General features: G+C 34.1%; 1 long non-coding RNA gene across 1 annotated transcript in view; it reads left to right on the forward strand.

The window, feature by feature from the left end:
* Positions 1-4,679: 4,679 nt before the first annotated feature.
* Positions 4,680-18,234, forward strand: part of LOC140845200 (uncharacterized) — a 66,679-nt gene continuing 53,124 nt past the window's right edge. Inside the window, exons 1-3 of the long non-coding RNA XR_012123971.1 lie at positions 4,680-5,178; positions 6,352-6,459; positions 17,090-17,260. This is a non-coding gene — a long non-coding RNA (uncharacterized lncRNA). The remainder of the gene's footprint in view (positions 5,179-6,351; positions 6,460-17,089; positions 17,261-18,234) is intronic.

The raw sequence follows: 18,234 nt of genomic DNA on the forward strand, positions 1-18,234 counted from the left end.
GTTTAAGCTCTACTAATTCCTTTTATTTTCCTTAGCTTAGCTTTTGTTTCCCTAACTTCTTACTTTTGTATATGTAATTTGTTAGTTTTTTTATTTTAAAATATATGTATTTTTATCTCTTATTTTTCATCTCAGTACAATTTTGGACAGATTCTATAGCCTTTGATATGTGCTACCCTTAAGGTCTTTTCACATCAAAATACTTGTTGATTTCTGTTTATACTTTGTCTTTATTCCACAATTTATTTAGAAGAATATTTTTGAAGTTTTACCTGCATAGACATTTTAAGCTCCTAATTTTATTGCATTATATTCAGGGAATAGGGACTGCATTATTTCTGTTTTAGGAATTAATTGCAATTTCTCTTAAGGCATAATTCTTGACCTATTTTTATGTTCTATTTGTTTATGAAAAGTCTGTCTTCTTTATTTCTTTGGTGCCAAGTACTTCTCTTTCTTTCATTGTATTTATTATACATATTAATTGTGTGCATAAATTTTAACATTAAACTTCAAGCAACTATTAAAAGAAAAAAGCTCCCATACTGAATAAAAATGCATATTGTTCACAAGAAATGTGGAATTAAAAGGAAATAGGAAATAATATGCCAGAGAGAGTAAACAGTATTATTATCAAACAAGTTGGAATGAAGTTTTAAAAATAAGTAAGATTAAAAAGGTCCTGTTTTAAGAAGAAAAAAATCTATTTCAGAATAAAGATATATATTTTAGAAATACCTGTGTACCATGTAGTATATCACTGAAACAAAAGTCAAAATGTTGTCAATATAAGGGAATGTTAAGGAAAATACAATTGAATTAGGAGATATTGGCACATTTCCTTAACTTTTGAAAAGCCAAAAGATTAATAAACTATAAAATTTCTTTGACAACCTTCAACACTCCTTCAAAACAAACAACTAGGAAGAGAAGGAAACCCTCTCAACATGATAAATACCATGAACAAAAAATTCTACAGCTAACATTATACTTAATGTCGAAAACACATGAATACCTAAGATTGAGAACAAGTTAAAGAGATTTTCTCTTACTACTTTTATTGAATAATGTATTAAAGGTCTTATTCAATGCAGTAATGCAAGCAAGACAAAAGTCATGAAGTTTGAAGAAAGGACGGAAAGAAAGAGAATACAAATGTTTTCACTTACACTTCACATGATTGCCTGTGTAAAGTCTAAAGATTTACAAAAAAATCTACTAAAAGTAATAAATCAATTTAACAATGTCACAGGATCAATATACAAAATCAATGCATCCATATTAGCAACAAATAACTGGAAATCAAATTTTTAAATTGCATTTATAAGAACACTCAAAAAGCAAAAAAATTTAAATGCTTATGAATAAATTTGATAAAATATTGCAACACCTCTACACTGAAAACTACAAAATGTCACTGAGAAATTAAAGAATATAGAAATAAATGGAGAGAAAAATACCACTTATGAATTGTAAAATATTATATTATTAATATTAATAATAAATGACTTATCTGATATGGGGTTAACATTGGATAATGTTAATGAACATTAAGATGTTCATTCTCCCAAAATAGAGTTATAGATTAACCAAATCCCAGAAAGAGTGTTAAATTTGGCAAGCAGATAGATCACAGAATAGCCAAAACAATTTGAAAAAGAAGAACAAAATTGGAAGGTTTTATTTATTACCTGATTTCAAGACTCTTAATAAAACTCTCATAATCAAGCAGTATGGTATTGGTGTAAAGATAAACTTCTAATTCATGGTTAAAAAAGAGTCCAGAATACACCAACATAGTTATGGTAATTTATTTCAACAAAGGTATCACCATAATTGAATAACCTTTTCAATACTCTTCAAATAATCTTTTCAATAAACGATGTTGGGAAGAAGAACAGCCATATGGAAGAAAACAAACCTTGACCCCAACTTCACATCATAAATAAAAATTAATTGGCACAAAGAAGAAAATTCTTGTAACCTTTATGTAGGGAAATATTTCCCAATCCAGCTTTTAAAAAAAAATAGCAATAAAAAAGTATATATTGGAATTCAACATATTAAAGTTATTTTGCTCTTCTAAAGACACTGTTAAACCCATATATCTTTGTTCAGTTTATTTTGACAAAGGTGCCAAGTTCATTCAAGGGGAAAAGAATAGTGTCTTCAAGAAATGGTGCTAGAACAACTGATTTCCACATGCAGAAAAAATGGAGTAGGGCTCCTACCTCACCTATACAAAAATTAATTAAAAAATGGATCAAACCTTAAATATAAGAGCCAAAACCATAAAACTTATGAAAGAGAATATAGGGACAAATCTTCACAACATGGATGTAGCAACAGATTCTTAGTTACTACACCAAAGGCACAAGCAACAAAAGAAAAATGGGTAATTTAGACTTCATTAATATTAAAACTTGTTCATCAAAATACAACAAAGTGAAAAGACAAAGGTTTAATATCCAGAACTTATAAGGTACTCCTCAAAAACAACAACAAAGACAACCCAATCTACAAATGGATGAAGGACTTGAATAGACATTTCTACATTCAACATATGCTAATGGATAATAAGCACACAAAAATGACTCTCAACATCATCAGTCATTACACAAATGCAAATCAAAACTACCATGAGATACCACTTTACATCTACTAGGATAATTATTATTTAAAATAATTTTAAATAACAAGTGTTGCCAAGGATGTGGAGAAATTGGAACCCTCACATGTTGTGGATGGGAATAGGAAATGGTGCATCTTCTGTAGAAGACAGAGACAGATGGTGGTTCCTCTAAAGATAAACAGAGTTACCATTTGACTCAGCAATTCCGCTCCTAGGTCTATACCCAAAAGAACTGGAAACAGGGACTCAAACAGATACTCAAACAGATGCCAAATGCTCATTGTGGCATTAGTCCCAACAACCAAAAGGGAGAAACAACTCAAGTGTCTACTAATAGGTAAACAGATAAACAAAATGTGGTATATATTCAATGGAATATTCATCAATAAAAAGGAATGAAGTTCCAATACAAGCTGCAATCAGATGGACCTTGAAAATGTGCTAAGTGAAAGAAGCCAGGCACAAAAGGACTGTTATTGTATGGTCCCACTTATATGAAATATCCAGAATAGGCAAATTCACAGAGACAGAATGTAGATAACAGGCTACTAGGGATTGGGGGAAGGAAGAATAGGGAGTTATTGCTGAGAATTACAGAGTTTCTGTTTGGGGTAATGAAAAAGTGTCAGAAACAGACACTGGTGATGGTTGTACAACATTATGAATATAATCATTGCCTCTGAATTATACACTTAAAAATGGTTAAAATGGCAAACTTTATATAATATCTTACCACGATATACAAGAAGCAAAAGACAGTGTTAAGAAAACATAAAGGTATGCCACGGACTTTCAGAAAAAATTCATGATATCCAACAAAGACATTTATGCAGAACATATGATAAACTCTAACAACTCAAGAAGAAGACAATTTTTTTAAAAAAGGCAAAGATTGAACAGATACTTCCCATTATATGAATTGTCAATTAGCACATGAAAAGATGCTAAATTCTATTAATAATTGACGAAGTGCAAATTAAAAGCATTTCACACCTATTAGAGCAACAAAAAACAAAACATGACAATACCAAGTGATGACAAGAATGTAAAACAACTGGAACCCATTTATTGTTGATGGAAGTGTTAAATATATAAATAGTACATCCACTTTGGTGTTTATAAAATTGAAACATACTTACCGAGTAACTCAGCAGTCCCACTCTTAGGTGTATCCAGAGAAATGAAAACATGTTCATAGAAACACTTGTACATAAATGTTCATAGCCGCTTTACTGATATTAGTCAAAAACTAGAAACAACTTAAATATCCATTAACAGGTGAATGGATTAACAAATGGTTACATTCATTGATGGAATAGTTCTCAAATAAAAAAATATGAACTACTGATATAGCATGAATGGATAAATATACACAACAGGGATGGGTCTATCTGAAAATCCATATGCTCAGGGAAAGAAATTAGAAATAAAATAGTACATACTACATGATTCAATATATATGAAATTCTGGACAGGTCAAACTAATCTATCCTTATAGAAATCTGTCCAATGTTTTCCTGGGGCAGGGGATGAGGATGACTGCTAACCAGCAGCTATGTTAATAAAAATACTCTCTATTTTATTTGTAAGTTGATTAAATAAGCATGTATGTGTCAAAACTTGTTGTACTGTACATATAAAATGTGTATTTTATGGTACATAAATTATATCTAAACAGTGTTGTAAAAAATACATGTTACTCAAATACTTAAACAAATAAGAGTTATGTATAATTACAGTGCAGAATTGTTTTTTAAGGTAACATACAATCATAAAGATGAATATATTTGACATTTTTGAGTACAGAAATATTTAAATTCTGTGCACAGCAAAATGAATTGAAAAATGGGAAATGTGACACGAAACATATATACCATGTGTCATATATATGCGTATTTACAGGTATAAGAAATTAATTTAAAAGTTCAAAATCCCTAAATCCAAATGGTAAATTGTAATAAACGGGCAATTTTCAGAAAGAGAAATGAAAAAAGTGACAAAAATGTGAAAAGATACTCAATCTCACTGGCAATAAGGGTAATGCAAATAAAAACTTCAGTGATAACATTTTATTTCTTATGAGCCTGGCAATGCTTGTGTTGCTTCACAACCTTGGGAATTTCCCAGGTGAATTCTAAACATGGCTCCTGAGGGCAGCGAGACGGAGCAAGAGGCAGGCCGCTCCGTATCGCTGGGTGGCAGGTGTAATGAACAAGGAGACTTACCCACGAGGCTTCCGTAGGCGGCCGTGAGACGAGGAGATCTGCACACCCGCCGGAATCTGAGGAGTTTACACAGAGGCCTTAACTGGCGTCAGTCAGTCACGAAGGCGTCCAGAGGTTTCTACAACATGGCGCGCTCTCACGGCTGCGCCCTTAAAAACGGCTCCCGCCGTGGACATGACGGGCGGAACCTAAATTCCAAAGGCCCAGGACGGGTGAGGAGCCTTTGACTGCCCCGGACCAACTCGCGGGTCAATCTCCGTAGCTGGTCCAACCTGCGTCTCGTCCTCTCGACGACCACCTCCAGACAGCTTGGAAATTTTGGTAATTCATTTTTAGCTCTACATAAAAAGAAAGCTTTTTTATTCTCCTTCTTTCAAAAAATGCATTGTTAGTTTTCTTAAAGGCTATTTGGCTGAATGATAAAATTTGAATTGTGGGTACCATTTGGCCAGTATTTTATGCAGTTTAAGGAAGTGTGTGTCTGTGTGTGTGTGTATATTCATCCCTGTATTGCTTATAAAAGAAGAAAAGATAATTAAGTAAATATCATCAAGATGTAAATGTGAATTGAAACTTTTTTTAATCCGGGGAAAAAATTAGCAAGGTATGTATATGTCAAAACCTGCATAGAAAAATAAATGGAAGAATAAATTGTCGATGGTAAAAGTGAAGTTTTCTTAAATGGTATTAGCAATGAACCCTTCTTATCCTTTTGCACTTTTATTCTGAGAAAAACTAGTTAAGATGTCAAATCCTTAATTCAAATCAGAGCTTGCTCCTGTAAGGCCAAGCTTAATATCCATCTTTGAAAAATGAGTAATATTCTTTCTTATAGTTAATAAACTCTTCACTTTAATGTTATATCAATATTCTGGATAAGATTATTTGAACTAAAGGAACAAAATGTCAAAAAAAATCAACTCTTAATTTTACCATTTTCAGTTTGTATAGATTTGATGAAATTATAATTCCCATTAAATTTATAGATTCTAGTATTCTACTCTGAGATGTACACTGAGACTACCCACAGAAATATATTTTTACATATTTTTCCATGATTCTGTATATTTAATTCCCCAAAATTATATTCTTAATTTCTGATATAATAGAAAGCTATTTTATAAGACTTCATTGGTATCTTCTTTCATGGCTAATCGTCTATGCATGTAATTAACCACCTTTTATCATTTGATTTTAAATTTATTTTTTCAATAACAGTCATTTTTGAGATTTGAGGGATAATATTGCTTCCTTTGCTATATACACCAGATAGTCAGTTTCATGTGACTCTCATTCCCACCCTCATTCTGCTTCTTCTTGAAAACAAAGTATATTTCAAAGATTCACCTATATCTAGAATTTTGAATGTGGATGGCTTTTAGCTAATATGCTGATATAGATACTTATATAGGTAATAAAGGCACAGCCAATTTCCTAGGTTTTTTTTTTTCTGCGAGCCAACAAAGTCAAAATGATGTGTATCTTTATTTGCAGCATACTCATGCATGTGTGTCTGGGTCTCCAGCTTTGTCCATATCTAGAGGTGGTTATATAAGCAACAGAAGTGGCAGTAGCTTCAGCCTCTTGACTTCTGGATTACAGGTATGACAGTTTTCCTTGAGCTCTCTAGTGCAGTGGTAGCTTCTGACTCCCATTCTTCTTTGTGTTTTGTAAGCATTAACTTCCCTGTGTTAAATCCTTTCCTTCTCAAAATAGACAGATTTTTCTTTCCTTCATTGATAAACATCTGGAGTATTTGGTACCAGAAGTGGTGGAGAGTAGGCTGGGGTACCAAAATAAAACAAAATATGTGACACTGGCTTAATAAGTGATTGAAATGCTGGTGTGTGTTAGCTTCTCTCTGCTGCTTTTAACGTATATGAGAGGGAGAGAGAAATAACATCAGTGAAGTATAATTGTACAGACAGCAATGGAAAAAATATATAACACACCTAAAGGAAACTCTCTTTTCTGATAATCTGCAGTATAAATTGACTCAGAGGCTAGAAATTTCAGAATTTAGAAATCTAGAAAACCAAACAAGACCTCAAACAGTTTCCCACTGGGGGTTCTCTGTCAGAGGCAAAGTTCAGATAAATGGTGATGATTCCTGTGGTAGATTGATCTTATGGCCTTATTAATTTACCCTTCCTGTATTCACATCCTTTGTCATGCAAATTTACATCATTCATGTTAAAGGTGGTTATATTCTCCCATCCGTGGCTTTTGGGTTTGTCTGTGTAGCTAGCTTTAGCCAAAGAAATGTGGGCAAAAGTTAAAAATGGCCACATTTGAGCATGGGTCTTGAAAGGTATAGCAAATTTCCACTATTGCAAAGGCCCTCTTTTGCTTCCACACTTGCCATGAAAAGACCAGCTGGCATGCTCACCCAAAGAGAATGAGAGACAGACTCAACCTATGGCTCAGAATTATCTAGCTGAACAGAGCCTAGATTAGCTGAACCTCAACCAGTGGTAGACACACAAGTGAAGTAAATGCTTACGGTGTGTATCACTGAGATTTTATAACTTCTGGTAATTACAGACTGATAAACCTCCACACCTAAGCCTACTGTTTCAGACTGCCTAACAAAAACCACCATGAAATTAGGAAGAGAAAAAGATGAGTTAATCCTAGCATATAGTTAATAAATGTGCCAATAAAGATTTACGACCAGACAGGATCATTGCTATTTTAACTTAGGCATGAAAGTCTCTGGAGGTAAATAAACCACAATCCTTTTAAATGTTGAGGAAATTACTTTGTCAATGGAAATACAAGCTAAGCCCTCAAAAGCCTGTGATGTTGCACTGATAAAGCAACCTGAAGATCTCCAAAATAGCATCTACAGGAATTGACTTGAGATGGCTGTGTCATGCTGAGGAAGGATGCATTCTTCAGTGCTATTTCAGACACAGGCATGGAAAATAATGGATAGGTTAGAATTTCTCAGAGGGGAAAGTCAGCAGCAATGGAGATTATAGGACAAAGGGATTCCTCCCAGAAAGTAGAACCAGGGTTTGACCAAGGAATTTAAGCTACTGCCAAGACAAACTCTATACCGGACTTGTCAGCAGTTTTCTCATTTCTGTAGAATTGTGACCTCTGTGTGCCTCTGGTTCTTCCCTTTATTCATTGGGAGATTTTAATGCAACTATCTTGTTGCATACAAAGTATGTATGGGAAATTGAAGAAGACAAATTTTCTATTATTTCATAATCCATCAGATACTAGAAGCGAATATATGGAAAGGACTGCATATCACCCAGAAATCCTAGACATTAAGATGTGTACTTTAGCCGAATGAGATTTTGAGTAGTATCCCTGGGGAAGTTGTCAGCAAGTCTGTGAGGGAAAGAAATTCTCACCAAATAGAATGATATGGAAATGACATTTGCAGCTCCATATCCTGTCCTGGAAAGGCATATTGCCATCCACTTTCTCTTTTCCACTTTGTCTAACACCAGACTGTGGTGCCAGTACACTAACCCTGAACTTACAGAACAGGGGGACCCTTCAGAATTGGTGATGCAGTAAGAAAGAAGGAGCCTAGATTCCTGAAAACTTCATGGAGCTGAGCCATCCATACACCTTACCTGGACTAAAGGCATTTTTCCACTGTTCTTCTCTTTTACAGCAACTTAGACTATATATGACTTTATATCTGAGTATGTTAAGAATAAAAGTTCATATATAAATAATTACAGACCTGCTCTTCAATTAAAAAAATACATTTAAAAAATGATTTTTCAGCAATGGCTTAATGCTGTAATTTGGATTTATGCCAGATGAATCCACATTACTTTTGTTTGTATATTTTCCATGTTTGTTCAACTATTCTGTCTTATACTAAATTTATTTTACATTTATCTTTAATATGTTTGATTTCCCAATAAAATAGTAGTCATATTTATATGTTATAATAATTTTTAAAAGAGAAAAAAATTTGTAACTATGTATGGTGATGGATGTTAACTAGGCTTATTGTGGTGATCATTTTGCAATATACATAAATGTCAAATCATTATGTTGTACATTTGAAAATAATAAAATGTTACATGTCAATTATATCTCAATAAAAATAGTTTCCTAATCTTAAATAAGAATAATGGAACTCTGTTTAGTACACATGGTGTGGGGGATCATGGGGAAAACAGTGTAGCACAGAGAAGGCAAATAGTGAATCTGTGGCATCTTATTACACTGATGGACAGTGACTGCATTGGGGTATGGGGGACACGATAATATGGGTAAATGTAGTAACCACATTGTTTTTTCATGTGAAACCTTCATAAGAGTGTATATCAATAATACCTTAATTAAAATTTCTTTAAAAAAGGAATAATGGAACTCTTATTCTAACACACAGGTTTAGGTCTTCACTTTGTTTTTGAAGCAGAATTATAGATCAGTGTTCCTCATAATGCTAATAAAGCTGAAAAGGTGAGTCTTAAAGATTCAGTAATCATAGGTATAATGTTACTACATTTAGGCAAGTAAGATAATTTTATTTCTTATATTAGCCTATTCTGCCTTGGTACTTTTCCATTAGAATGATTTCCATTTAAGAAACCCTAAGTCACTTTGCAGTTCCAGATCAAGATGGAGCAAATGTACTTCTTCCACTTCTTTCCTCTACATAGAACTAAAAAACCTGGACATTATATATAAACAACCATATGACTTTGAAAGGTAGAGAGGAAACTTACCAATTGGGATCTTAAAACCCAGGGAATGGCAATGTGAGTTTCCTGATTATTATTATTATTATTTTTTGCCTCATGTATTCCAGGCTGTGTGCTGGAGGAACCAGCAACCTGGAAATACAGACAAAAGCAAACAATAAAAGCCCCATAAAAATCCAGCTTTCTCTACCCAGAATACTGGAAAAAGGAAACCTAGCAAGATAGAAAACTTAGACAATAGCCACTCTACTTCAGATATGCCACAGAAGAAAAGCAGCCCCGTCCCATCCCCAACCAGCAAAGGTCAAGCAGCAAACCTAGACTTCCATCCTCTCCAGGCTGTAATGAGGTGCTCTATGCCCCAACTGAGGTCATGTCAGAGACAGCTGAGTATGAAGCCATGGCATTCATACCTGCCCTGGGACAGTGTGGCTCTGTGGGAATCATGGACTTCCATCCCACCCAGCAGTAACAATGCACCCTCCAACCCTTCCCTGTGGTTGCATCACTGAAAAGGCCAAGTAGGGAGCTGAAACTTACAATATTAACCAGAAAAAATATGGCCTTTCCCCAACGTACAGTGTCAGTGGAGCTACATCAGGAGCAATAAGGCATGCTTCCTCATCCTAGCCAGGGTTGTGTTAGGCTAGTGGGGAACCTTAAATCCCACTTCTGCCCTGCAGGAGCAAGGCATTCCTCTGTCTCCTGCAAGTCAAGGAAGTTTAGTAGGGAATCTGGACTTCCACCTCCACGTGGCACTAATAATGTGGCACTTACCCTACCAATGCGGTGTCAGAAGAGATCTGCTAAAACAAAAGATTCAAACAATAGCCACAAATTTATAATACCCGAAATGTCCAGGATATAACCAAAAATCACTTATCCTTCCAAGAACCAGGATAATCTCAAGTGAGGAAAGACAACAGATGCCAACGCCAAGATGATACAATTTTATAATTATCTAATAAATAAGGATTTGAAAGTACCTACCATAAAAAATGCTTCAACAAGCAATTAACTACAAACATGCTTGAGATGCATGAATAAACAGAAAATGCTAGCAAATAAATGATATAAAGAAGAATCAAATGGAAATTTAGAACTGAAAAATACAATGAACATTTTAAAAGTCAGTGTAATGACTCAACATCAGAATGGAGAGAATAGAGGGGAGAATCAGTAAACTTAGACTGTAAAATGTACCTTTTTATAAACATAAAAATCAGTAAAAATTACCTCTCTGAACAACATAGAGAGAGCAGGCTGAAAAAAAAGTGAAAAGAACCTCAGGAACCTGTAAGGCTAGAACAAAAGATCTACTGTTTATACCACGGAGTTCCAGAAGAAGAGTACTCAATAAGTACTCAAAGAAATAATACCTGAAATTTTCCCATATGTGAGAAATGATATAAAACTATATATTCAAGAATTTTAACAAATCTCAAATATGATAAATCCAAAGAAATCAACACTGACACTTCAGAAGTTCAGAAAACTAAAGACAAACAAAAATATTGAAACTACAAGGACAGAAATTATACCTTACCTACAGTGGAAAAACAATTTGAATAACAGTGGATTTCTCATAATCCTAGAGGACAGAAGAAAGTGCCATAATATTTTCAAGTGTTAAAAGAGCTATCAATCCAGAATCCTGTACCCAGTGAAAATATCCTTCATAAATGGAGTCAAGACATTCTCAAATGAAGGAACATTAAGTTAATTTGTTGTCAGTAGACCTACCAAAAAGGAGAACAGAAGGAAATTCTTCAAACAGGAAATGATGAAAAAGGGATTCTTAGAACATCAAGAAGGAACAATGGAAAGGGCAGAAATAAGGGCAAATCCAATAGACTTTTCTTCTTGCAGTTCTCAATTATGTTGGTAATCAAAGCAAAGAACATAATATTACCTGATGTGGATGTCAATTACATAGAGTAAATATTTAAGACAATTATACTTAAGAAAGGGTAAATGGATTTAAAGAATGGTAAGTCTTGTATACTTCACTCAAACTGGTAAAATAATGACACTATTAGATATTTATGATGATGGAATAAGTCACTATCTTGAAAGTGATGGTGGTTATAAGAGTCTGTACATGTGATAAAATGGCATAAAACTGCACACACACATTCATGGTTTTGACACTGTACTGTCTACACAAGAGGAAACCAATAAGGGAAACTTGGTGAAAGATAATCAGGACATCTCTATACTATCTTTCCAACTTCCTGTAAATCTAAAATTATTTCAACACTTAAAAGTTAGAAAAATGAAACGAAAATCTAAGCCCTCTGGGTTTGGCAGAATAGACCTTAACCTGTCTTTTGACAACTTACTACCCATGTATTTTATCACTGCTGCATCAGTAAGTTTAAATTGAACTGCTGTAGGGATGTGGGAATAAGAGGGAGAAATAACTTGAGAAGATTCCGAACTGCTAATGAAGATATATCACTATTTGCGGCTAAATGAAACGTCTATTCCTATCTTGTTTTTCTTGCTAAATAAATTTAAATGGAGGAAGAAGAAGAGAAAACTTGGGAATGAGCAAGAAGTATAAGAAGGTAGAAAATACACACAGCAGTAACGTAACACTAGAAGGACAAAGTAAGGACTAATAAACTATATTTTAGTAATCTTAGTTTTATTTAGTTGCAAATTTCATGAATCTTCAGGCATGTGTTACACTAGAGTCTGAAATGACATCTAAAAATTCTTCTACCCCTCTTATATGTTGTAAATCCTGACAGACTTTCATTTCACTGAGAACTGTAGCCACATTAAAAAGCACAGCTAATTGATCTGTCTGTACAGTTCAGATTTGTGTCTGTTTTCTCCATCTTTACCCATTATAATTTTTAAAATTATATTCCTCTCTCTGCCCCTTCACTATTACAAAATGGCTTTCAGCATCTTAGTCCTTCTTGAGTCAATAGAGTCAGAAATAAATGTAATTAAAAAGTTAAAAATATATGTATTTCCATACACTATTTTTGAAACCACAGAAAACTCTGGAGGAGAGGAAATTACCTATCAGGAATTTCTCCCAACCTCAGGATGATTTCATCCAGCTTTGAAATGGCCTTGAATCTCCAACCCCTTTCTTAGTCAGTGTTGGTCTTTTGAACACACACGCACAGAAATACTTTTTTTAAAAATCTCAAGTTTTATTAAAAGTGCCTGAGGACATGTTTTGATATTCTTAGAGAAACTATTTAATTTCTTATTTGAAAGTCTCTCACTTGATTTCTTTTTTCAGTTGTAAGAAAAAAGGGACCAGAGTATAAATTCTGGTCAGGTGATCCAAAGTTGTAGCCAGACCATTGGAAGTGTAACTACACAAGTGCTAACTCCAGGCACCTCTTCTCAGGGGATGTATTCTCAAAAGATTCTCAAAAAGATTCAGAGGAATTACATTAAGGGCAACTAATTTCCTCCTCTCTCTGTGCCTCTCCCCCAAAATTGGCACCACCAAAATCCAACCTGGTTGCCATAGACATACTCCTGGCTTTTCAGTCACCAAGTTCTGTCGGTTCTACTTCTGATACATCCTTCAAAATATTCCTTCTCCCAGTACTGTTCCTAATGCCAATACTCTCTTACTTAAAATATAGGCCCATTGTGATCTCTACACCCTCTGCCCACTACCTCACCCCAATCCAGTCTTCACTGTGGGTGAAGTCACCCTTCTGGAACATGTATATTATCCCTCCACTGAAGATTCCCCCCGCCAGGATTCCCTTTGCCAAAAATACAAAGTGCAATCTCTCATATGCCTTCACAATTTATCTTCCTAAAGATGGGGAGGAGTTAAACTTCTCTTTAATATTTTGCATAGTTAGAAATAATAAGTACTCTGTAATTCATACCATTTATCTGCCATTGAAGCCACTGATACCATGAAGTGCTATATGCACAGCTACTTGGATAAACACACTCCAGGAATTCCAGAAACAGAGGAACACATCATACTGTCCTATGTGATTTGAAAATGTAAACTCAGTCCTCTGCCAGCTAGCATTAGGGGTCAGACCCTCCATGCTCTACATACACATTTCTTTCATCTGAACTATTGCATTACCCAGACCTCAGATATGGTAACATTCCTGAATTGTATGCTGACAGAAACTATTTTCCCCAACTTAGAAGAAATCCCCCCAAATTCTCAAGCTTCATCCAGTGTTAAATAAACTACATGTTTAGTACAATCAAAAATTAGAATTATCTATAGCATCTCACTACACTAATGGACAGTGACTGCAGTAGGGGGAGTGAGGACTTGAAAATATGGGTGAATATTGAGACCACAATGTTGTTCATGTGAAACCTTCATAAGATTGTATATCAATGATACTTTAATAAAAAAATTAAAGAGTTATACAATTGTGAACAAATTTAAGCCACAGTGTCTATATTCTGCATTATTCCTCTTTCAACTAATTGCAATTCAATAAGTAGAATATTTCTAGCAACGCAATCACCAAAAATAAAACAAAAAAAGATCTATTTTTAAATTTCTACAGCAATGAATTGTTACTATTATATGCAATGCTAAGCATATTTGTAGGACTCAAGTAACAATGACCCTGCTTTCTATCTATAGAGGTAGAAGAATTTGTTTAGGATACTTGCTACTAATATCTAGATGGGAACTCCCCACCTAGTAACTTAATTTTTCCCTTTCAAAGACAGCAGTGTCCACCAACACGTACCTTACTTCCAAAGCACATGGCACTCGATTTTCAAGGACTAAGACGAGTAAAGATTTCCAAATATTTGATGAGTAGACAGAAGGAAACCCCCTTATTTTTTTTCTTGGTCAGTAAACAAACCCAGAGAGAATGGCTTTCCAGCATGTTGAAGATGCTCTGGCAGATCATTAATCCCAGAAAAATCTCTCCAAACTTACTGATGCGTGGATTCCATTTTCAAATTTCTCATTAGTTCCTCTTTATGGATTAAATGCTGATGTTCACGAGTGAATGCACACTGCTTCAGCTGATGGATGTAATTGGGTTGTAATGGATTTTAGCTGCTGTTCCTTCTGATCTAACCAATTTGAAATGCAGTATCAATGTATTCTCCCCATCTCTCAGTAGGGAATGAGAAATTGAAACCTACAAGATGAAATTTATCAACTTTCATAAAGTCAGCTTCAACCATCATAAAACTGTTAAACTTCTCATTATCATTCTACTGCCGTTATTTCTCGAACTCTGGTCTGACAGTCAAAATATTAAAGTGTATTTGGAATAAGGAGAGTTGATCCTTCAATATTCTGTGTGTCCTCAACATTGATTTAGGTGCTGTAAATATTACCAGGTGAAGATGACATTAACACAGCAAAATTTAACACAAGAAACATAAAATGACAAGAAGAGATTTAAAGGTTGCAAAACCTTCTGCAATTTTATATTTAAAAACATGATTTCCAGCTACACACTAGGGTTCAATAACAAAGATTACATGTTTCAAAGTCTCAAAAATTGCTACTGAGCTGTTCTTCTGGTGTTGGATTCCTGTGTCTCTTGGTGCTGAAACATGTAGTGATGAATGCGAGACACGGACCAGGGAGAAGCCAAGGTGTTAGCTGTCCAAGTCGCCCTTCATTTTCTACACTGTTATATGTGTGTATGTTTCAATTCCCAACAACTATTTTCTTGTAGGTATATATTCATGAGCACTGTAACAATGAGGTCAGAATTTAATTGATCTCAAATAAATTGATCTCAAATACACTGATAGTGTAAAATGGAAGATATAGTTAAACTGCTACTCTATTAAGAATTTTAAGTGAAGAGTATCATGGGAAAACAATCCTCTATTCTTAACTTCCTTAAATCCTCCTTTTAAGTTAATGCAGAAATTCTAAAGTTTATTTAAACAATGTAAAGAACACTGTAAAACACCACTAGACATTTACACACCACTTTTATTTTATTCTACAGAGACAACTTATCACTAATAAAACTAGAGAACATTGGCTAGAGGGTGAAAAAAATATCTAGTCTTATTAGCTGTATCTCTGAATTTAAATTTTTCCTTTATATTGTGCACTTTAAAAAACTATAAAAATGCAACTATTCTTTGGGTTCATTAAAGTTAGCTAGCAAAAGTTATATACCTGTGAGAAAATAAAAACCATTAATATCTTATTTGCTTTTCATAAATAATACTAATTAGCACATACATTTCACTTACCATCTTCAAAACACTTGACAAACATATAGTAATTAATTAATTAAAGAAAAGACCATGATGAGCTTAATTGGAATTTCTCCAAGGACACTCAATACTTCTTGTTTCAAACAGGTCTTGAAATAACAAGAATAACCTTTCTTGTGATATTTGACTGCCAATTCTAGCCCGGAAGTACCTGGGTGCATGACAATTAGATGTTTTAAAAAGGTCAATTGAATTTTGTGTAACCTCCAAAATAAGAGGTTAAATTTTTTCTGATATTTCTCCATAATCCTTCTCTTTCTCACTCTCTTTACCTCCTTAACGCACACACATTCACACACCCAACTAGCTTAATCTGTCAAATAAAAATCCTCCCACTCAAAAGACAATGTTATAGAACCAAATTTATAACTAATGATGCTGTATTAGCACCCAACCAAACCTACATAGAGAGGCATCATTTAAGAAAAAATAACTTGATTCACTCCTATAAATTTGTATTAAAATCAGTAATTTTTGTCTATCAAGACAATCTCTTCCTTTTTCACCCATAAGAGAAAAATTAGCTCAAAGCAGTAACTAATTTTTCTGCAAATGAGAGGCCTTCCTTTTGACAAAAAAAAGAAATTTAATTTCTTAATCATTCATCATTTTAATTTGTACCTGACTTAAAGGTTTAAAATGAAATAATTCTTATTGGGAAGAACCTCATTTCAAATATGATAAAAGCTTGGAGAAATAAATGATATATGAATTTTCATAGCCATTCTATAAACCTTATGTTGCTGAACTGCCCTAGTGTCTTGTAAACTACTCAAGGTGATTCACTGAAACAGTGTACAAGAAAGGTGAACCTGGCAACACTGTCTTCTCTTCATTCTAGAATCTTCCCTCTTATCAAAAAAGATTTTCAAGAAGCGTACAGTAGGTCTATGATGCATATAACAAATATTCTTCAATCTAATTATAATTCAAACAAGGTTTAGAATTGCCATTGTAGGCAGTATTTGTACTACTAAAGAAAATCCAATTCAATACTAAATAGTCACCAATTATGTTTGCTTAAGAAATAATATCAGCTAGCCTGATAACCTATCCCTTTGTTTACCCTTGGTGAAATTGGTTTTGACTATTTATGAAAATTAACTCCCTCACTCAGAAGGTAAAGGTGTGCTATGATTATGCTGACATAATTAAAAGAAAAATGTGCTCCATGCTCTGAGAACACTTCCAAAAAAGGATTTCAAAAAGAAAATGTAATATAGATGTATTTAGAATCTAAATCACTTGGGGAGGTTTTATATACTCTAATGATGCAGTCTTTTCTCAAAAAGTCATTTAATTTTTTTCTCTTCCAGCTCATAATCTAGTTTGCACATCTTTTCCATCATTGTACATGATTCCCTGTTTCACCTCAGATATATCAAGTCTTGTTTCACACAACGGGCCCCATATCCAATGCTGCAGGCCAAGTAAAGGATCACCTACGTCCAGTGTCCCCATTGTGATGTCTGTGCCAACCAGATGAGGTAAGAGAGACCCAGCACAGTTCACCTAGAGCTTTAAAATAAAACTAGTTATCAAGTTCATTATGTAAAATATACAACCCATTGCATTTGATTTTTTTTATATTTAAAAATAGATCTGGGGTAGCTTGTTTGGGGTTCCAGAATGATTTCTGTACCTTTTAAAAGTAGCAGTGCAAAGCAGAAAACAAACAAGAAAGACTTTTCTCCCATAGGATGTCAATACCTGTGATGCACCTAAAGACTACAAAGGTGGGGTTAATAAAGAGAGAGGTAAAGTGATGATCAGATGCTGGGGCCAGGGAGTCAGGTATCAGAAAAAAATTCATCATTTTTCACCAACAATTTGAACTTGAAATTGTCAATGCTATTACGTTGAGTTACTAGGAAAATTAAAGGAGCACCAAAACAAAGGAAAACAACAGAAAAGGAAGATCTGACACACCTGGGTATAGTTTTTTGTTGTTTTGTTTTTCTTTTCCATCTGTCAAATCTCCTTCAAACATAAATATCAGATTATTAAAAGAATAGGATAAGGGGAAAGATGGTTAAATGCATTCAAAAGGTTAACAATGGTAAATGAGAATAAGATATTGGGTGCTTTTTTCTAACTTTCTGTTATTCTTCTGTCTTCTAAAGTTTGAGTTTCTTGTGTTGGATAAATTTCTCTGCTTTACAACCTCTTTCTCTGCTAATCCAAACCCAGTCAATCTCTGCACAATAGTGGTTAGTATTTCTTTGGAATCCAGTGAATACTCATCAGTTTGTATAGGTTAAATTATTAGCTTGTGTTGCTGGCAATCAGGTCCTCATTTTCTTTCTGCTCTCAAATATGTAATTTAAGAAATCCTAAACTAATTATCCAGCTTCAGCCAATACAGGTTCTAAATTTCATTGCTTTATTATCTATATTATAAGGCTTTTCAGTGCCACTTCAAAGGCAGTTTAGAGATTGCCATCAACACTAAACTGTACAG

This window comes from Manis javanica, chromosome 12, assembly GCF_040802235.1.
Source record: "Manis javanica isolate MJ-LG chromosome 12, MJ_LKY, whole genome shotgun sequence".
In the NCBI taxonomy this organism is placed as follows: Eukaryota; Metazoa; Chordata; class Mammalia; order Pholidota; family Manidae; genus Manis; species Manis javanica.